Source organism: Hemitrygon akajei, unplaced genomic scaffold (genome assembly GCF_048418815.1).
Source record: "Hemitrygon akajei unplaced genomic scaffold, sHemAka1.3 Scf000153, whole genome shotgun sequence".
Taxonomy (NCBI): Eukaryota; Metazoa; Chordata; class Chondrichthyes; order Myliobatiformes; family Dasyatidae; genus Hemitrygon; species Hemitrygon akajei.
In genome coordinates this window covers 623,531-645,639 of record NW_027332039.1, presented here as the reverse complement: position 1 = coordinate 645,639, position 22,109 = coordinate 623,531, and the positions used below count along the sequence as shown (strand labels likewise).

Sequence of the window (22,109 nt, the reverse complement as noted above, 5' to 3'; positions counted from 1 at the left end):
TTCAGAAATATTTCATATTTATCTCTTAAATTATAAGTAATTTTTTGAAGTGGAATGCAGCTAAGAATTTCATTCTTCCGACGATCTATACTTAATTATGAATCCGATTTCCAAGTAACTGCAATAACCTTTTTGGCTACTGCAAATGCAATTTTTATGAATTTTTTCTGATGTTTATTCAATTTGGATTTTGATTTTATCCCTTCAATATCGCCTTGTAAAAACAATTTTGGATTGTGTGGAAGTTGTATTCCAATAATTTGTTCCAGTAAAACTCTTAAATTTGTCCAAAAAGGTTGAATTTTAGAACAAGACCAAGTAGAGTGTAAAAAATTACCAATTTCTTGATTACATCGAAAACATTGATCAGATAAATTTGAGTTTAATCTATTTATTTTTTGTGGTGTAATATATATTTGATGTAAAAAGTTATATAGTACTAATCTTAGTCGAACATTTATTGTATTTGTCATACTGTCAAGACATAATCTTGACCAACTTGTTTCATCAATTTTAATATTCAAATCAGTTTCCCATTTTTGTCTTGACTTATGAATTCCTTGTTTAATTGCCTGTTTTTGAATCAAATTATACATACCAGAATTTTTTTTAAATTTTTCCTTTATGAATTAAAGTAACTATTTCATTAGGTTTCAGCAATAACATTGTCTGACCCAGTTTACCTCTTAAATAAGTCCTTAATTGGAAATAACAGAAAAGAGTATTATTTGATATTTTATATTTATTCTTTAATTGGTCAAATGACATTAATATACCTCCTTCAAAACAGTCTCCTATATATCTAATCCCTTTGTGAAACCAGTTATATAAAAGTTGATTATACATTGTAAAAGGGATATGTTTATTTTGTATTAAAGGTCTCTTTGCTAATAAAGATTTCTTTATCTCATCATCAACATTTATCTTATTCCATAAATCAATCAAATGTTTTAGTATAGGAGATTCTTTCTTTTCCCGTATCCATTTAGATTCCCATTTATATATAAAATCTTCTGGTATATTTTCTCCTATTTTGTCTAATTCTATTCTAATCCATGCTGGTTTATCTTCATCAAGAAAAGATGCAATAAATGTAAGTTGATTTGCTTTGTAATAATTCTTATAATTTGGTAATAGTAATCCTCCTAGGTCAAATTTCCATGTCAATTTTTCCAACGATATTCTTGACATCTTACCTTTCCAAGGGAATTTTCTCACACATTTACTTAACTCTTTAAAAAATTTCTGTGAAAATTGTATTGGTAATGTTTGGAATAAATATTGTAATCTAGGGAATATATTCATTTTTACAGGATTGACTCTACCTATTAATGTTATTGGTAACATCATCCGTTTATCAAGATCCTCTTGAATTTTTTTTCAATAATGGCAAATAATTTAATTTATATAAATTCTTTATATCATTATCAACTCTTATACCTAAATATTTTATACTATTTATTGGCGATCTAAATAGGGTTATTAATCGACATTGACTGTTATCTCCTTTAGTAAGTGGTAGAACTTCACTTTTATCCCAATTTATTTTGTACGCTGATATTTTCCCATATTCTTCCAATCTAGAAGATAATTTACGGAACGAATGTAATGGGTTACTTAGATAAATCAGAACATCATCAGCAAATAAGCTAAACTTATATTCCTCCAGATTAACTCTGAAACCCATAATGTCTGAGTCAGTTCTAATTAATTCAGCTAATGGTTCTATCGCCAACACAAGTAAAGCTGGTGATAATGGACAACCTTTTCTAGTTGACCTTGTTAACTGAAATTATGTTGAAATTTGGACATTTGTCACCACTTTAGCTTTTGGGTTAGTATTTAAGGTTTTAATCCATTTTATAAAAGATACTCCTAATCCATATTTTTCCAATACCTTAGATAAAAAATCCGATTTCAATCTATCAAATGCTTTTTCTGCATCCACTGCAACTGCTACACTCATTTCTTCCCTCTTTTGTGCCAAATGAATTATGCTAAGTAACCAAGTTACATTATCTGCTGATTGTCTATTTTTAATAAATCCTGTTTGGTCCATGTGTATTTATTTTGGTAAGTATTTAGATAATCTGTTAGATAAAATATTTGCTATTATTTTATAATCCGTGTTGAACAAAGAAATAGTTCTATATGATGTTGGTTTCAAAAGATCTCTGTCTTTTTTTGGCAATACTATTAAAATAGCTGTCGAAAAAGATTCTGGAAGTTTATGCGTTCTTTCCGCTTGGTGTATTAGCTCCATAAAAGGAGGAATTAATAAATCTTTAAACTTTTTGTAAAATTCAGGCGGAAAACCATCTTCTCCTGGAGATTTATTACTCTGAAGTGATCCTAGAGCTTCTTCGACCTCTTTTAATGTAAAAGGCACATCTAATCCCTTCTGTTCTTCCAAGTTCAATTTTGGGAGAGATATTTGTGATAAAAACCTTTCTATCTCAACAATATCATTTTGTGATTCTGATTGATACAATTCAGAATAAAAAAAAATAAAGTTTATAAAGGTTTATAAATAATTTTATTTACAGTTGTTCTAATTGCATTTATCGTTTTGGAAGCCTGGTCTGTTTTTAACTGCCAAGCAAGAATCTTGCGTGATCTTTCACCTAGTTCGTAATATCTCTGTTTAGTTCTCATAACTGCTTTTTTCTGTTCGGTATGTCTGAAGTGTATTATATTGTAGTTTCTTATTAACAAGTTGTCTTTGTTTTTCTTCTGTCATTTATCTTTGAGATTCTTTTTCTAATTTTGTAATCTCTTTTTCCAATTGATCCATTTCTACCATATATTCCTTCTTAATTTTAGAAGTATAACTTATTATCTGGCCTCTCAAATATGCCTTCATCGCTTCCCATAATATAAATTTATCATCAACTGAATGTGAATTTGTATCTAAAAAAACTTGAATCAGTTTTTTCATAAAATCACAAAAATCTTGACGTTTTAATAATAATGAATTATATCTCCATCTGTAAATCGATTTCTCCTTATCCATCATTATCATTGTCATTATCAAGAGGGAATGATCTGACAATATTCTTGCTTTATATTCCATATTTTTCACTCTGTCTTGAAAATTCGCTGATAGTAAGAAAAAATCTATCCTTGAATAAGTTTTATGTCTAGTTGAATAAAATGAATAATCTCTTTCTCTTGGGTTAATTCTTCTCCATTTATCAATCAAATTTAAATCTTTCATCAATGATAAAGTTAATTTTACTACTTTTGGTTTTGTAACAACCTTTGTTGACCTATGTAAAACTGGGTCTAGACAAAAGTTAAATTCTCCACCTATTAATATTTTATCCTGTGCGTCAGCCAAATTCAAAAAAGCCTCCTGTATAAATTTTACATCGTTTTCATTTGGTGCATAAATATTCATAAGAGTCCATAGTTCTGAAAAGATTTGACAATGTATAATTACATATCTTCCCGCAGAATCAATTAATACGTTTTGTATTTTAATTGGTAAAGTTTTGTTGACCAAAATTGCAACTCCCCTCGCTTTTGAATTAAATGAAGCTGCTATAACATTTCCGACCCAATCTCTCTTTAATTTCTGATGTTCTATCTCTGTTAAAGGCGATATTGTATAAACGCTATATCTATTTTCATTTTCTTAATGTATGTTAAAATTCTTTTTCTTTTCACCGGTCCATTAAGTCCATTAACATTAAAACTTTAAAAAATCAGTAAATTAGTCATTATGTTTAACGTGGTTACTCCAGTCTATAATAATACATAATATTTCAACTCTCATAGTACCTTGGGGAATTATTTTAAAATTCTCCATGTTGCTATGTGTCTCCCCTCCGATCATCCAGGCAAAGAAAGAAAGATAAAAGAAAAATAAAACCCCTGCTAATTTTGTGAATGAAAAAAAAACATTACCCCCCTCCGTTGTGCGGGTCATGGCAAACGCCATGATTACACACGTGAATCCCGTAGCGATCGATCCGAAGTTCCCCCAGCTCCCCCGTAACATGAAAAAAGTATATATAAGAAAAAATAATATCACTACTCTCGATTAATATTTCTCAAACTTTTTACCTTTCTCCCCCTGTATCATATAATTAAAAGTATATTTAAATATTCTTCTGTCCTTAATGTCCATCATTTCACTTCAGTGTCCCTGTCTTCATCTTTAAACTGTTTCACTTTTAAAACTTTACTGTGACTCGTGAAAATTTGGGAGTTCTTGTGCAAACTCCTCTGCATCCCGATGATCAGTAAAAAATCTTCTTTTTCCGTCATCCAAAAAAATTATCAGTGTTGCTGGGTGGCGCAATATAAATTTATAACCCTTTTCCCATAAAACATTTTTTGCTGGCTTAAATTTCTTCTTTCTCTCCAAAAGGTCATAACTTATATCAGGATAGAAAAGAACTGCTTTCCCTTCTATCATCAATGGCTCATTTTTCTTTCTGGCGTATTGGGCAGCCGCCTTCAGGATCTTTTCTTTATCTTGATATCTTAAGCATTTTATCAAGATTGGTCGTCGGTTTTGATCTTAAAGCTCTGTGGACCCTTTCGATTTCAATCAACTGGGTTCCCTCTTCCATTTCCAAATTTTCCGGGATCCATTTTTCAAAAAAAATTATTGGATCCTCCCCCTCGATCCCTTCTTTTAAGACCAACAATTTTAATATTATTTTGTCTACTAAAATTTTCAAGCACGTCTACTTTTTCCAACAGTCGTTTTCTTTCTGATGTCCAGGCAGGAGTATTATCTTCCATTTTCTTCACTCTCTCAATAGTGTCTCCCGTTATTTCTTCCAGATTTCTAACTTTCTTGTCCATTTTCTCCTGTTTTTTCACCATTTTATCAAACATAGCCTTCGTATTTTTAATATCTTGTATTATTTTTATTTTTTTTAATTCTTTTAATTCATGCATTATTTGCACCAAAGAAGGAACTCTTATGTGTCCAGAATACCTTCCACCTCCAATCTCTTCCTGTTGTTCTTCTTTTACCTCCTCATCTTCATCTGTATGTTCCAGAGAATCCGAATCCACCGCGGGTTCATTGTCACTTCCGCTTCCAACGGTAGCTGGGATTTGTAGTTCATGGTTCTCATGTTTGCGCATGCACTTTCCTGCGCGCACGCGCAGTTCCTGTTGTTCCTTCTTGGAGACTATTGATGCTGCGGGCGATTTCTGTTCTGTATCGCCGGATTGAGATGCACTTGAGTCCGAGGCTTCTTCATGGTGGCCGGCTCAACTTGTACTATCTTCAAAGTAATAGTTTTCTTCTTTGTCTGTTTAGGAGGCATATCTGAGGAAAATCCTGAGTAGTTTAGACGTAGTTTTTTGGAAATATTTGCTAACCTTTCTTCACTTAAACATGAATTTATTCGTTTTTTTTACGGGAGAGCTGGATATCCGCGTCTCGATCCCACGTCATCACGTGACGTCCCCCCCCCCAACAATTTGTGTGTGTTACCCTGCTTTAAATATACTCAATTATTTGGCCTCCACAGTTGCCTGTGGCAGATTCACTATCCTGTGGATAAAGGAATTCCTCCTCATCTCTGTCCTAAATGGACATCCCTATAGTCGGAGGCTGTGCTGACCGTTCTCGACCCACCCACATCCTCCCAACATCAACTCTCTCCATACAGGTGACAGAGAGATCTGGCGAGACCCTTCATCAGGACCTGTGTAGCTTGGATTACCAGCATCTGCAGATTTTCTCCTGTTTGATTTTTAAAGCAGAAGTTAATAAGTCAAGGTCTTGGTTAGTCAGAGTCTCAAAAGTTATGGGGAGGAAGTGGGAGAATAGGGTTGAGAGGGATAATAAATCAGCCATTCTTCTAAACCCCGGTGAGTACAGGCCCAGAACCATCAAACACTCCTGATATGTTAACTCTTTCATTCTCGGAATTATTCTTGTGAATCTTCTGGATCCCCTCCAATGCCAGTACATGTTTTCCGATAGAAGGGACCCAAAACTGCTCACAATACAACAAGTGTGGTCTGACCAATGCCTTATAAAACCTCAGCATTACATCCTTGCTCTTGTGCTCTAATCCTCTCGAAATGAAAGCAAACATTGAGTTTGCCAATCTTACCACTGACACAAACTGCAAGTTAACCTTCAGGGAATCCTGCACAAGGGCACCCATGTCCCTTTGCAACTCTGAGTTTGAATTTCGCTCTGTTTACAGAACTGTCTATGTCTTTATTCCTTCGACCAAAGTCGTACCTGCCTAAGTTTGTACCTGCCAAAATCTACCTGTGCTACAAGATCCTTATTACGTATACTGGTGCATTCAAATAAGTCCATAATACAAAGCAGCAGAAGCCGGCCATTCGGCCCTTCGAATCTGCTCCACCATTTAATCATGAGCTGATCCATTCTCCCATTTATTCCCAGTCCCCCACCTTCTCACCATGACCTTTGATGCCCTGGCTACTCACATACATAGCAATCTCTGTCTTAAATACACCCAATAACTTGGCTTCCACTGCCGCAAGGAATTCACAGATTCACCACCCTCTAGCTAAAAAAATTTCTTCGCATCTCTCTTCTGAATGGGCGCCCTTCAATCTTTAAGTCATGCTCTCTTGTACTAGACTCCCCCACCATGGGAAACAACTTTGCCACATCCACTCTGTCCATGCCTTTTAACATTCAAAATGTTTCTGTGAGGTTCCCCCTCATTCTTCTAAACTCCAATGAGTACAGTCCAAGAGCGTTCAAATGTTCCACATATCTTCACCCTCTCATTCCAGGAATCATTCTAGTGAATCTTCTCTGAACCCTCTCCAATGTCAGAACATCCTTTCATAAATAAGTAGCCCAAAACTGCAAACAGTATTCCAAGTGAGGTCTTACCAGTTCCTTATCGAGCATCAACATCACATCCCTGCTCCTATACTCTAGATAGATAGATAGATAGATAGATACTTTATTCATCCCCATGGGGAAATTCAACATTTTTTCCAATGTCCCATACACTTGTTGTACATACAATACTTAACTCAGTAATAATATGATATGCATCTAAATCACTAACTCAAAAAGCATTAATAATAGCTTTAAAAAAAAGTTCTTAAGTCCTGGCAGTTGAATTGTAAAGCCTAATGGCATTGGGGAGTATTGACCTCTTCATCCTGTCTGAGGAGCATTGCATCGACAGTAACCTGTCGCTGAAACTGCTTCTCTGTCTCTGGATGGTGCTATGTAGAGGATGTTCAGGGTTTTCCATAATTGACCGTAGCCTACTCAGCGCCCTTCGCTCAGCTACCGATGTTAAACTCTCCAGTACTTTGCCCACGACAGAGCCCGCCTTCCTTATCAGCTTATTAAGACGTGAGGCGTCCTTCTTCTTAATGCTTCCTCCCCAACACGCCACCACAAAGAAGAGGGCGCTCTCAACAACTGACCTATAGAACATCATCAGCATCTCACTGCAGACATTGAATGACGCCAACCTTCTAAGGAAGTACAGTCGACTCTGTGCCTTCCTGCACAAGGCATCTGTGTTGGCAGTCCAGTCTAGCTTCTCGTCCAACTGTACTCCCAGATACTTGTAGGTCTTAACCTGCTCCACACATTCTCCATTAATGATCACTGGCTCCATATGAGGCCTAGATCTCCTAAAGTCCACCACCATCTCCTTGGTCTTGGTGACATTGAGACGCAGGTAGTTTGAGTTGCACCATATCACAAAGTCCTGTATCAGTTTCCTATACTCCTCCTCCTGTCCATTCCTGACACACCCCACTATGGCCGTGTCATCAGCGAACTTCTGCACATGGCAGGACTCCGAGTTATATTGGAAGTCAGATGTGTACAGGGTGAACAGGACCGGAGAGAGTACGGTTCCCTGTGGCGCTCCTGTGCTGCTGACCACTGTGTCAGACCTACAGTCTCCCAACCGCACATACTGAGGTCTATCTGTCAAGTAGTCCACTATCCAATCCACCATGTGAGAGTCTACTCCCATCTCCGTTAGTTCGTGCTTTAAGATCTTGGGCTGGATGGTTCTATTCCTCTAGAAATGAATGCCAACATTGCATTTGCCTTCTTCACCACCGACTCAACCTGGAGGTTAACCTTAAGGGTATCCTGCACGAGCACTCCCAAGTCCCATTGCACCTCAGAACTTTGAATTCTCTCTCCATTTAAATAATAGTCTGCCCGTTTATTTCTTCTACCAACGTGCATGACCATACACTTTTCAACATTGTATTTCATTTGCTACTTCTTTGACCATTCTCCTAATATATCCAAGTCTCTCTGCAGACTCTCTGTTTCCTCAGCACTACCGTCCCCTCCACCTATCTTTGTATCATCAGCAAACTTAGCCACAAAGCCATCTGTTCCATAATCCATATCGTTGATATACAAAGTAAAAAGAAGCGGCCCCAACAAGGACCCCTGTGGAACACCACTGGTAACCGGCAGCCAACCAGAATGGGATCCCTTTATTCCCACTCTCTGTTTCCTGCCAATCAACCAACGCTCTATCCACATATGTAACTTTCCAGTAATTCCATGGGCTCTTATCTTGTTTAGCGGCCTCATGTGCGGCATTTTGTCAAAGGCCTTCTGAAAATCCAAATACACAACATCCACTGCATCTCCCCTGTCTAGCCTACTTGTAATCTCCTCAAAAAATTTCAATGGGTTGTCAGGCAGGATTTTCCTTTAAGGAAACCATGCTGAGTTTGGCCTATCTTGTCATATGCCTGCAGGTACTCCGTAACCTCATCCTTGACAATTGACTCCAGAAGCTTCCCAACCATTTCTCAAGCTAACAGGTCTATAATTCACTTTTTGCTTCCTTGCCCCTTTCTTAAATACCAGAGTGGCATTTGCAATCTTCCACTCCTCCAGAACCATGCCAGAATCTATTGACTTTTGAAAGATCATTGCTAATGCCTCCACGATCTCCACAGCTGCTTCCTCCAAAACACAAGGGTGCATTCCATCTGGTCCTGGAGATTTATCTACCCTTAGACTATTCAGCTTCCTGAGTACTTTCTCTGTCGTAATTGTGACTGCGCACACTTCTCTTCCCTGACACCCTTGACTGTCTGGTATACTGCTGATATCTTCCTCAGTGAGGACTGATGCAAATACTCGTTCAGTTCCTCAGCCATCTCCTTATCTCCCATTACAATTTCTCCAGCATCATTTTCTATCTGTCCTGTATCCACTCTCACCCGTTTTTATTCTTTATATACTTGAAAAAGCTTTTAGTATCTTCTTTGATATTATTTGTTAGCTTCCTTTTATAGTTCATCTTTTCCCTCTTAATGGCCTTTTTAGTTTCCTTTCGTAAGCTTTTAAAAACTTCCCAATCCTCTGTCTTCCCACTAATTTTTGCTTCCTTGAATGCCCTCTCCTTTGCTTTTACTTTGGCTTTGACTTCTCTTGTCAGCCACGGTCGCAACCTTTTTCCATCCGAAAATTTCTTCTTTTTTGGAATATATCTGTCTTACACATTCCTCACTTCTCGCATAAACTCCAGCCACTGCTGCTCTACCGTCCTTCCCGCTAGTGTCTCTTTCCAGTCAAATTTGGCCAGTTCCTCTCTCATGCCACTGTAATTTCCTTTACTCCACTGCAATACCGACACATCGGATTTCGGCTTCTAATTTCTCAAATTTCACAGTGAACTCAATCATGTTACGATCTCAGCTTCCTAACGGTTTCTTCACCTCAATCTCTCTAATCACCTCTGGGTCATTAGACAATATCCAATCCAGTACCTCTGATCCCCTGGTGGGCTCAACAACAAGCTGTTCTAAAAAGCCATCTCGTAGACATTCCACAAATTCTCTCTCTTGAGATCCAGTGTCAACCTGATTTTCCCAATCCACTCGCATGTTAAAATCCCCCACAATTATCATAACACTGCCCTTCTGGCAAACCTTTTCTATTTCCTGTTGTAATTCGTAGTCCACCTCACTGCAGCTGTTAGGAGGCCTGTAGATAACTGCCATCAGGGTCCTTTTACCCCTGCGATTTCTTAGCTCAACCCAGAAAGATTCTTCCGATCCAATGTTACCTCTTTCTAATGATTTAATATCATTTCTTACCAATAAGGCCACGCCACCCCCTCTGCCTACCTGCCTATCCTTCCGATACACCGTGTATCCTTGGACGTTCAGCTCTCAGAGACATGCATCCTTTAGCCACGTCTCAGTGATGGCCACAAAATTATACCTGCCAATGTGTAGCTGTACGACAAGATCATCCACCTTATTCCTTATGCTGTGTGTATTTAAGTTTAACACCTTAAGTCCAGTATTTGATACTTTTTATTTTGATTGCACTGCAACTCATCCCAGTGGCTGCAAATTTGCTCCATCACCTGCCTGTCCTTCCTGACATCTTTACTGCTCAGTATCTTAGATTTATTTCCGTTTTCCCCCTCCTCTACTCTATCATTCCGGTTTACCATCCCCCTGCCAAATTAGTTTAAACCCTCCCTAACAGCTCTATTAAACATTCCCGCTATGATATTGATCCCCTTCGGGTTCAGGTGTAACCCGTCCTTTTTGAACAGGTAATAACTCCTCCAGAAGAGATCCCAACGATCCAAGAATCTGAATCCCTGCCCCCTGCACCAGTCTCTCAGCCACGCATTCATCTGCCTGATCCTACTATTCTTGCCCTCGCTAGCACGTGGCACAGGTAGCAATCCTGAGATTACTACCCTGGAGGACCTGCTTCTCAGCTTCATTCCTAACTCCCGGAAATCTCTCTTCAGGACCTCCTCCCTTTTCCTCTCTATGTCATTGGTACCAACATATACCAAGACAGCTGGCTGCTCGCCCTCTCCCTTCAGGATATTCTGGACCCAATCCGAAACATCCCGTACCCTGGCACCTGGAAGGCAACACACCATGCGGGTATCTCTACCAGGCTCACAGCATCTCCTGTCTGTTCCCCTGACTATGGAATCCCCTATGACTACAGCATTCCTCTTCTCCCTCCTTCCCTCCTGCACAACAGCGCCAGGCTCAGTGCCAGAGACCCGGTCACCGTGGCAGACTCCTGTCAGGTCATCCCCCTCAACAGCATCCGAAACGATATACTTGTTGCTGAGGGGGGCAGCCACAGGGGTGCTCTCCACTATCCGGGCATTTCCCTTCCCTCTCCTGACAGTCACCCAGTTTTCTGACCCCTGTAGCCTAGGGATGACTACCTCCCTGTAGCTCCTGTCTATCACCTCTTCATTTTCTCTAATAAGCAGTAGGTCATCAAGCTGCAGCTCCAGATCCCTAACACGGTCTCCGAGGAGCTGAATCTCGGTTCACCTGGTGCAGATGCGGCTATCAGGGAGGCTGGAGGTCTCCCAGGATTCCCACATCTGACACCCTGAACAAAGCACTAACCCTGCAGACATGCTACCTAATTCTACAGGAATGGAACAAAGAAAGATAGGTCTACTCACCCACTTACTTCGCCAAACACACAAACTTTTTAAACCATTAGCTAATGTGCCCTGCTGTTCCCCCGTCCGTCCGGGCCGATTTGCCAAGGGGAGAAAAAGAGTCGGTGCCTCGCTCTCGCCTCTTCCCGTTACCGCCTAAGCCCGTTGAGCCAAAGCCCTACACTCTGCTGCCACCCACTCCGCTGCTCGCTGTATAGGGTGGTCATCTTTTTAAACTGTCCGCGCTGTCCTGCGCAGTCTCGCCGTTCTTGTACACGAAGTTTTTTTTTAAACTGCTTTCCTTCAGAATTTAGTTCCCATGCCACCCTTCTTGTCCCAATCTAAAAAAACACTTTCAGTCCTGTATTCATCAGCCTATTCCACACTGTCCACATGAAATTCAGCAAGGCCTTTGATGTCGATGATGGACCACACTTGGAGCATTGTCTGCATTTCCGGTTCCCGAATTTGGCGAGGATGTCATTACACTGGACAGGAGGCTTCAGGAGGATGTTACCACGACTGGGGGCTTGGGTTAAAAGCAGAGAGTGGATAAGCCTGGGCTATTCAGCTGTAGTGTAGGATGTTCAGGTATGACCCCTTATCAAGGTAAATAATTCATAAGGAGCTTAAATAATGTTTCTTTTTCCAAGAAATGGGAGTACAGAACCAGAGGCCTCAGATTGAAAGTGAGATGGGAAATTTTTCTGAGTGGTCTATCGGGTTACATTCTCATAGAGAGGGAGGTTGGTAAATGGAATTTGCCCTCAGACCTGTAGAAACAGGTAAAAATAAAATATTTTAAAATAAATTTGGGCAGGTACACAGATGGGAAATGGTTAGAGGGATGGGGGGGGGGGGCAAACACACACAAATGGGCCAGGCTCAAGAAGACATCTTAGTCTTGCAGATTGATGAAGTGGGCCGTGCGTTCAACATCCGTCAAACCCTCCCAGATCATCCTCCTGAGGAATCTCACCCCGGAGTCTGTCTGTGAAGTGTTGATGTGACGTCACGTCAGAGGGCAGCTCAGTGCCACAGAACAGACAGACCGGGTAAGGACGGCAGATTTCAATCAGAAATTGGAATTTGTGCCTGTTTCTGTGGACGTGTGTCGCACTCTGATAGTATATCGTGTGTGTGTGTGTGTGTGTGTGTGTGTGTGTGTGTGTGTGTGTGTGTGTGTGTGTGTGTGTGTGTGTGTGTGTGTGTGTGTGTGTGTGTGTGTGTGTGTGTGTGTGTGTGTGTGTTGATTGTGGTAAATTTCCGTGTGGTGTGTATACGCATTGAAGGAGAGTGTGCACATTGAAGAATTTGTATGTACAGTGTGTCATCACATGTCTGGTGTGTGTTGACAATGTGTCACACGTGTTTGAGTTGTTTATTTGAATAAATGACTGTCTCTGAAGAGACTGGTTTCCAGGTTACTGAGGGAAATAACAACGTACATTGCTGAGGCTCTGACTACAATCTGCCAATCCTTCCTGTGTATGTTGGTGAGGGAGCTTTGCCAGGCCGGTTATGCTGTGTGTGCTTCTCCCAAGATGAAATCTTGACCCATGTCAATGCTTGTTGGTGTGTCCGAGCTCATTCTCACAATGCTTCAATGTAGTGGTCTGATAACCATAAGACATAGGAGCAGAATTAGGCCATTTGCCCATCGAGTCTGCTCCGCCATTCAATCATGGCTGATCCTTCTTTTCCCTCCTCAGCCCCACTACCTGGTCTTCTCCCCGTAACCTTTGATGCTGTGTCCAATCTAGAACCTATCAAGCTCTGCCTTAAATACACACAACAAGTTCCACAAATTCACCAGCCGTTGGCTCAAATTTCCCCGCATCTGTTTTAAATAGACCCCCCTCTATCTTGAGGCTGTGCCCTCTTGTCCTAAACTCCACCACCATGGGAAACATCCATTGCATCCCCTTTATCTATCCCACTTGTAATCTCCTCAAAGAATCCCAACAGGTTTGTCAGGCAGGATATTCCCTTAACGAAGCCATGCTGACTTGTCCTATCTTGTCCAGTGTCACCAAGTATTCCATAACCTCATACTTAACAATTTCTTCCCAACCACAGAGGTGAGGCTAACTGTCTATAATTTCCTTTCTGCTGCCTTCCTCCTGACTTAAAAGGTTAAGTGACATTTGCCATTTTCCAGTCCTCTGGCACCATTCCAGGGTCCAATGATTTTCGAAAGATCATTTGAAATGCCTCCAAAATGTCTACCACAACCTCTTTCAGAACACTAGGGTGCAGTTCATCTGGTTCGGGTGACTTATGTACCTTTAGGTCTTTCAGCTTTTTGAGCACCTTCTCCCTTGTAACAGTAACTACACTCAATTCTCTTCCCTCACACCCTTCAACATTTGGCACAGTACCAGTGTCTTCCGCAGTGAAGACTGATGCAAAATATTTGGTTTATCTGCCATCTCTTTATCCCGCGTTATTATATATATCCGGCCTCATTTTCTAGCGTCCTATATCCACTCTCATCTCTGTTTTATTTTTTTACAATACTTGAAAAACAATTTGATATTGTTTGCTAACTTGTTTTACAAAGACAGGTGTGTAAAAAGGGCCTGAAGGATCTTTGTAGACCAGAGTCACCCCAACCACAAACTGTACCAGTTGCTACCATCCAGGATAAGGTACTGCAGCATAAAAGCCAGGAGCAACAAGCTCCGGGACAGCTTCTTCAACCAGGCCATCAGACTGATTAACTTGTGTGGAAACAACAATATTTCTATGTTATATGAACTAGCCTGTTGTACATATTATTCATTATAAATTACGATAAATTGCACATTGCACATTTAGGTGGAGACATAACTTAACGATTTTTACTCCTCATGTAAGGATGTAAGTAATAAAGTCAATTCAATTCAAATCAATTTATTGTTTATTTTTTCCCACCCAATCATCCTTTTAGTTCCTCTCTGTAGATATTTAAAAGCTGCCCAATCCTCTGTCTTCCTACTAATTTTTGTTTAGTTGTATAACCTCTCTTTTGCCTTTACATTAACTTGTCTTCCCTTATCAGCTACGGTTTATATTTTGCAATTTGAGTATTTATTTATTTTTGGAATACATCTATCCTTCACCTTCCTCATTTCCCCAGAAACTGACACCATTTCTGCTCTGCTCTCATCCCTGCCAGCATCTCCTTCCAATTTTCTTTGGCCAACTCCTCTCTCAGACCACTGGAATTTATTTTACTCCTCTGAAATACTACAACGTCAAGACTTTACTTTCTCCTTATCAAATTTCAAGTTGAACTCAGTCACGTTGTGAGCACTGCTTCCTAAGGTTTCTTTTAACTACTCACCTCTGGTTCAATACATAACACCCAATGCAGTAGAGCTGTTCCCCGAGTGGGCTCAATGACAAACTGCTCTAGAAAGTCATCACATTGCATTCAACAAACTCACTCTCTTGAGTTCCTTTACCAAACTGATTTTCCCAATTGCCCTGCATGTTGAAATCTCCCATGATTATCATAACATTATCCTTTTCATCAGCCTTTTCTATTTCCAGTTGTAATCTGTGGGCCTCATCCCACTGACTGTTGGGAGGCCTGTAATAGACTGCCGTCAGTGTCATTTTTACTTTTGCAGTTCCTTACCTCAACCTACAAGATTCAACATCTTCAATCCTATGTCACATCTTGCTGCTGATTTACCAGCAGAGCCACACCACCCCATCAGCCTTCCTTCCTTCCTTCCTCTGATACATTGTGTAACCTTGAACATTCAGCTCCCAACTACAACCATCTTTCAACCACGTTTCCGTGATGGCCACAACATCATACCTGACAATCGGTAATAGTGCAACAAGATCATCCACCTTATTTCTCATACTCCATGCATTGAGATATAACACTTTGTGTACTGTATCTGTTACCCTTTTTAATTCTGCATCACTAATGCACTGATACTCACCCTGCTGGCTGCAATTTTGTCCTCTCATCTGTCCGCCCTATCTGACAGTCTGACTGCAGGCTATCTTTGCATTTTTTACCATCAGTCCTATCTCTTCACTCCAGTTCTAAACCCCACCAAATTAGTTCAGACCCTCCCCGACAGCTCTATCAAACCTCTCTGTGAGAATATTGTTCTCCCTCGGGTCCAGGTGCGACCCATCCCTTTTGAGCAGGTCATTCCTCCACCAGAACAGATCCCAATGATCCAAGAACCCGAATCCCTGTCCCCAGCACCATCTTCTCAGCCATGTTTATCTGTCAAATTATCCTGTTTCTACCCTCACCAGCACGTGGCACAGGCAGCAATCCAGACATTACAACCCTGGGGGTGCTGCTTCTGAGCTTTCTACCAAGCTAGCCAGATTCTTTTCAGGACCTCTTTGTTTTTACTTCCTATGTAATTGGTCCCAAAATGCAACAAGATGGCTGACTCTTCACCCTCCCTCTCTAAATGCTGCAGACATGATCGGAGACATATCTGACCCTGGCACCTAGGAGGCAACATACCATTCGGGTGTCCAATTCACGTCCATACATTCTCCTGTCTGTCTCCTGACAATTGAGTCCCCTATCACGACCACTCCCCTCTTCTGCCTCTAACAACAGTGAGAGATGCTGATCCGGAAGGGGGAAGACCTGTGTCAGTCAGAGTCTGCACTCACAGGGCACATGAAGGACTTGTGTATTTTCCTGACAATCCCGGTCACCACACTGATACCCGCTTTTATTCCCTACAATATCATCAAGTCAGTATTAAATTCCCAGCTCCTGTGGTAGGATTCAAATTCATGTCCTGGTGTGTTAGTGCAGTGTGTCTGGAATCAGGACACAGTGGTTCATCTGCCAGTCCCGTGTATTGGTTGTATTGTGACCCTGTGCTGGTGTGTCCAGGGGCCTGACATCTCCAGCTGACCATGTGACAGTGATGCCTCCCAGTTAGTGGGGCTGATGTGGAATAAACTTCAGTTCCCCTTCAGTCCATTATCACAGCCAATCCTTGCTTCAGCTTATAAATTAATGGTGTTTCATGAACAAGGAAAAATGAATCTTTGTAAGTTTTACCTCGGTTAATGGCATCAAGTGTTTCTCTCAGCACTGTGTTCAACAAATAGAAGCGATCGAATTTTTCAACTGGTAGGGCCTCATCTGTCACTGACAATTCCTGGACATCGTCACTGATTCTGTAAATATTAACCTGCTGGTGATAAACTGGAATTTTGAAGTATTTTACAAACCCATACAGGGTTTCAGTAAAGAGCATGTCCTACCTCCTGTTCCGATGAGCTTCCTCCTGAAATAAATAAAAGCACAAATCTGATTAGACTTGGACTTAATGTCCACATCCTGAATTTCATCCAAATCATTACAAGATGTTGAAAATTCCCACTCCCACAGTCACAAACACACACCAGCAATACAGAACCACGGGGTAAATTACAGGGAAAGTTGCTGAAAGTTAGACCATTACTGTGAGGATGGAACTGACAGGAAAGACAGGACAGGCTGTGCATTACCATCTGGATAAGACGTCAGAATGATAAAATGGAACAATTTAAGATTAGTGATGGATTTGATTGCGTGAAGGTGGAAAAAGTACCTCATTATGGCGAACTCGAGAGGACACAGGTGCTTGGAAGTAGTACGGAGGAGATGTCGGGTAAGTGTTTTGGAATGGGTGGAATGAGCTGCCGGCAACGAAGGTGGAGGTGGATACGATAGGGTCTTTCACAAGACTCCTACACAGGTACATGGAGCTTAGAAAAATAGAGAGCTATGGGTAACTCGAGGTAATTTCTAAAGTAAGTAGATGTTTGGCACAGAACTGTGGGCCAAAGAGACTGTATTGTGCTGTAGGTTTTCTTTGTTTCTATGTTTCTATTTATGGGGAAACCTTCAGTCAAAGATAAAATGCCAGGAGGTTTTTAATAAATCCCACAAAAAATTTAGTTAAGAGAATGTGAAACTCAGTGCCACAGAAGTGGTTAAAGTGGAACATCAGAGATTGAATGTAATGGGGAGGCTGGATAAACACGTGAGGGACCAGGGTGTTCGGGGCAGTGTTGCTAGGTGCGGTGAGTAGGTGGCAGGAGGCTTGTGCAGAGGGGAAATTGATAGAAGATGGACCGAATGGCCTGCTCATGACGGAGAATGGGACACAATCCCATGTAAAACTTATCCAAAAAAGTAGAGACAGTGAAAGTTTCTGTAATCTGATCGAAACCGGATATGGAGGATAAGTCTGATGTGTGGGTCACATTCTTTGTTCTCACTGATTGACAGAGAGACCCTCACACCCACCGCACCAGACACACTCACAGCCTGTGACTGGAACTGGGTGTTAATGGGAGTTTTAGAGGATATTTAATGCGGTAATTAAGGACACAATCAGCAGCTCTGTGTTATGATCAGAGTAAATCATTTCAAAAAAGATTACATTCTGTCCTGGGATGTACAGAAGTTGTGGAAGTCCAGTTTTGGGACAACAGCAATCTTGGATAGTTGCATCAATTGTCTGGTGAGAAACAGTTTACTGCCATTTGTAAATGCTGTGTGTAGGAGCAACACGTCTGTTTTCTATCTGCATTGTATTCTGTGTTATGTGTTTATTACGATAACCAGTCACGTGAGTGGGGACATGGTAAAAGTGAAGGGAATAAGTTACGTATTTGTACTTTGCTCTGGGCTATTTTGAGCCTGGGACTGGCAGATGCCATATCTTTTGTTGACAGATTAATTGCAGTTTAATTTACGATTAATTATGCTGAAATTTCATCGCTTAAATATTGTATGTTGCTGATAAAGGATCAAATATCTATCTCCGATATTTAGAATGTCATTAGCGGAGTGATTGGAGGTTCGTCATGCAAGGAGAACACTCTGTGTGAGGACACCAGCAGCGGCAATTGATTTGGTAGAATTGGCCGCTGTGCTGTGTTTATTTCAAATATACCACTGTTCATTTAGTTCAATTTCACAGAAATAAATTGAAATGTAATCCCTCACCTTGAGAAACATCACATTGTCTTTTTGATCCATCTGTTCCTTTAACTTAGTGATTTCCTCCTGAATAATCCTTATATTCTCTTGAATCTTAAGAAGATTTTTCTCCATTGGGTTGAGAATCCTCTTCTCTTCTTCCCTGAGATCCCTGAGTAAACTCTGCTCTTTCTCAGTGATAATCTGGCGCAGTTCAGCAAACTGGGATGTGATGTGGGTCTGAACACTGTGTGACTGTTTCTGTCGAATGAAAGGTGAAGATTAGTTTACTGCATTGCTGTGTTGTATTTCCTTATGACATAAAAGTGACCATTCGGTCCATTGGGGTCCATACTACTTCTGAGACATTCCCGTCAACCCCTTTCCCCCACATTTTCCTGAAACTTATTCTCCCTCAGTGACCCATTAACTACCAGCAGATTCACATCACTCTCCTCCACCTTGTAATTAACCATTCATCCAGCATGTCCTTGGAATGTGTCTGAAACTGTCATGGCCACAGGGAGAGCATGCAAACTCCACAAAGACAGCAGCAGAGGTCAGGATCGAACCCAGGTCACGGGAGCTGCGATACTCTGCTATTCTGCATTAAATTGAGCAAAACTCGACAGTAATATCAGAAATTCCGCTCAGGAAGCCTCACCCGAACTCCGGAAATCTTCTCTTTCTGTAGCTGCTCCTTTTCCTGGAAGTCTGATTTCTTTTTTGTGAGCGAGTCTAAGGAAGATTTTAGCTGATCCTGGAAGTCAGAGTGAAGGAAATAGAAACAAAGATGCATCAAAAGAAACAGGTGATCAAACCCGATTATCACACAAAATGCCGGAGGAACTCAGTGAGTCAGGCAGCATCGATTCAGGGGAAATAAACAGTCGGTGTTTCGGGATGAGAGCCTTCATTAGGACTGGGAAGGAATGGGACAGAAGCCAGAATAAAAAGGTTGGGGATGAGAACCAGCTGACAGGTGACGGGTGAGACAACGTGAGGGGGAACTTGGGGGAGGGTGATGAAGTGAGAGGCTGAGAGGGGACAGGTGGAAGAGGTAAAGGGCTGGAGAAGAAGGAATGTAATACGAGAGAACAATCGACCATGGAAGAAACGGGAGGAACTGGGCTGTTTGCGGCCCTGAATTGTGACGAGGGAGGAGGTTAGGAGTCAGGTGTAGCACTTGTCCCGCTTGCAGGTGTCAGTGCCAGGAGGGAGATCAGTGGGTAGGAGCGAGTGGATCAGGGCGATACAGTACGTAGAGCGCGATCCGAATAGAGAGCGGAGAGTTGCGGGGTGCGGAGTTGGGCTGTGGGACGGAGAGATGCTAGAATCCCGTTAGAGATGGGGGAAGTTGCAGAGAATCATGTGTTAGTTATAGAGGCTCGTGTAATGTATGTAGGAGAAAGGAAATGTGTTAAGTATTAAATTAATGTTAGTTTTACCGTGTAGATTTTAACAGCTTCTTTAATCGGCTTGAAGCGGTGCTCTCTGTGTTCCTGCGCGTCTCTACAGATCAGACAGATCAGTGTCTTGTCCGTTTCACAAAACAGCTTCAGTTCTTCCTCATGTTCCTCGCATTGAAGTTTTCTTGCCTTCCCTTTCGGATTCAGGTTTAGATTTCGAGCTTTTTCAGCCAGATTTGCTAAGGCCCGATTCACTCTGAGGGTGCGGTCAGCAAACACCTCTCTGCATTCCGGGCAGGAGTTTCTCTGCTCCCTTTCCCAACACCGTGTGATACAAGAGCGACAGAAGTTGTGTCCGCACTCCAGAATAACCGGATCGGTGAAGAAATCCAGGCAGATGGGACAAATTACCTCCTCGGTCCAACTCTCGGCCTGTCCTTTCGAAGCCATGTCAACTCCTGGCACTTCCTGATTCAGAATGCTTTCACTTTCCAGGAGCTGCTGATTCCCTGCAGTACCGCGATTGTCCACTACGCGCGCTGCAGACTCGGGGAATGAACATTATGTTGCTGTCTGTGGGAAGGAATTGTGGTATCTGTATCAGGGAGGGATCAGAAACAGATTAAGCAGGTCTGAACAGAATGAAAACTCAGCCGTGGACTGCCTAAGCCCGGCTATGAAAGGAGGAGAGTCGGGCATGGGGCTAGCAAACCCATCCCATAAAAACCCAGTGTGACAGAAACGTCAACTGAATCTCCACAGGCCTCATCCCTGGGATCGGAAGGACCTTCCCTGGAAGACGATTGAAGTTGTGTGGTGAAAGCAGAGGCCACAGGGCTGATCAACCCTCGGAGAGCTGCTAGTGGCCGCCTGTGTCCCGATCGGCGTGATGGGCCGATCAACCCTCGGACAGCTGCTGGTGGCCACCTGTGTCCCGATCGGCGTGATGGGCCGATCAACCCTCGGACAGCTGCCGGTGGCCGCCTGTGTCCCGATCGGCGTGATGGGCCGATCAACCCTCGGAGAGCTGCTGGTGGCCACCTGTGTCCCGATCGGCGTGATGGGCCGATCAACCCTCAGAGAGCTGCTGGTGGCCGCCTGTGTCCCGATCGGCGTGATGGGCCGATCAACCCTCGGACAGCTGCTGGTGGCCACCTGTGTCCCGATCGGCGTGATGGGCCGATCAACCCTCGGACAGCTGCCGGTGGCCGCCTGTGTCCCGATCGGCGTGATGGGCCGATCAACCCTCGGAGAGCTGCTGGTGGCCACCTGTGTCCCGATCGGCGTGATGGGCCGATCAACCCTCAGAGAGCTGCTGGTGGCCGCCTGTGTCCCGATCGGCGTGATGGGCCGATCGACCCCCGGACAGCTGCCGGTGGCCGCCTGTGTCCCGATCGGCGTGATGGGCCGATCGACCCTCAGAGAGCTGCTGGTGGCCGCCTGTGTCCCGATCGGCGTGATGGGCCGATCGACCCTCGGAGAGCTGCTGGTGGGCGCCTGTGTCCCGATCGGAGTGATGGGCCGATCAACCCCCGGAGAGCTGCCGGTGGCCGCCTGTGTCCCGATCGGAGTGATGGGCCGATCAACCCTCGGACAGCTGCCGGTGGCCGCCTGTGTCCCGATCGGAGTGATGGGCCGATCAACCCTCAGAGAGCTGCCGGTGGCCGCCTGTGTCCCGATCGGCGTGATGGGCCGATCAACCCCCAGAGAGCTGCCGGTGGCCACCTGTGTCCCGATCGGAGTGATGGGCCGATCAACCCCCGGAGAGCTGCCGGTGGCCGCCTGTGTCCCGATCGGAGTGATGGGCCGATCAACCCCCGGAGAGCTGCCGGTGGCCACCTGTGTCCCGATCGGAGTGATGGGCCGATCAACCCTCGGAGAGCTGCTGGTGGCCGCCTGTGTCCCGATCGGCGTGATGGGCCGATCAACCCTCAGAGAGCTGCTGGTGACCGCCTGTGTCCCGATCGGAGTGATGGGCCGATCAACCCCCAGAGAGCTGCCGGTGGCCGCCTGTGTCCCGATCGGCGTGATGGGCCGATCAACCCTCAGAGAGCTGCCGGTGGCCGCCTGTGTCCCGATCGGCGTGATGGGCCGATCAACCCTCAGAGAGCTGCCGGTGGCCACCTGTGTCCCGATCGGAGTGATGGGCCGATCAACCCCCGGAGAGCTGCCGGTGGCCGCCTGTGTCCCGATCGGAGTGATGGGCCGATCAACCCCCGGAGAGCTGCCGGTGGCCACCTGTGTCCCGATCGGAGTGATGGGCCGATCAACCCTCGGAGAGCTGCTGGTGGCCGCCTGTGTCCCGATCGGCGTGATGGGCCGATCAACCCT

General features: G+C 43.2%; 1 long non-coding RNA gene across 1 annotated transcript in view; it reads left to right on the top strand.

The window, feature by feature from the left end:
- The first annotated feature begins 12,346 nt into the window (after positions 1-12,346).
- Positions 12,347-22,109, top strand: part of LOC140724021 (uncharacterized) — a 45,949-nt gene continuing 36,186 nt past the window's right edge. Inside the window, exon 1 of the long non-coding RNA XR_012098023.1 lies at positions 12,347-12,466. This is a non-coding gene — a long non-coding RNA (uncharacterized lncRNA). The remainder of the gene's footprint in view (positions 12,467-22,109) is intronic.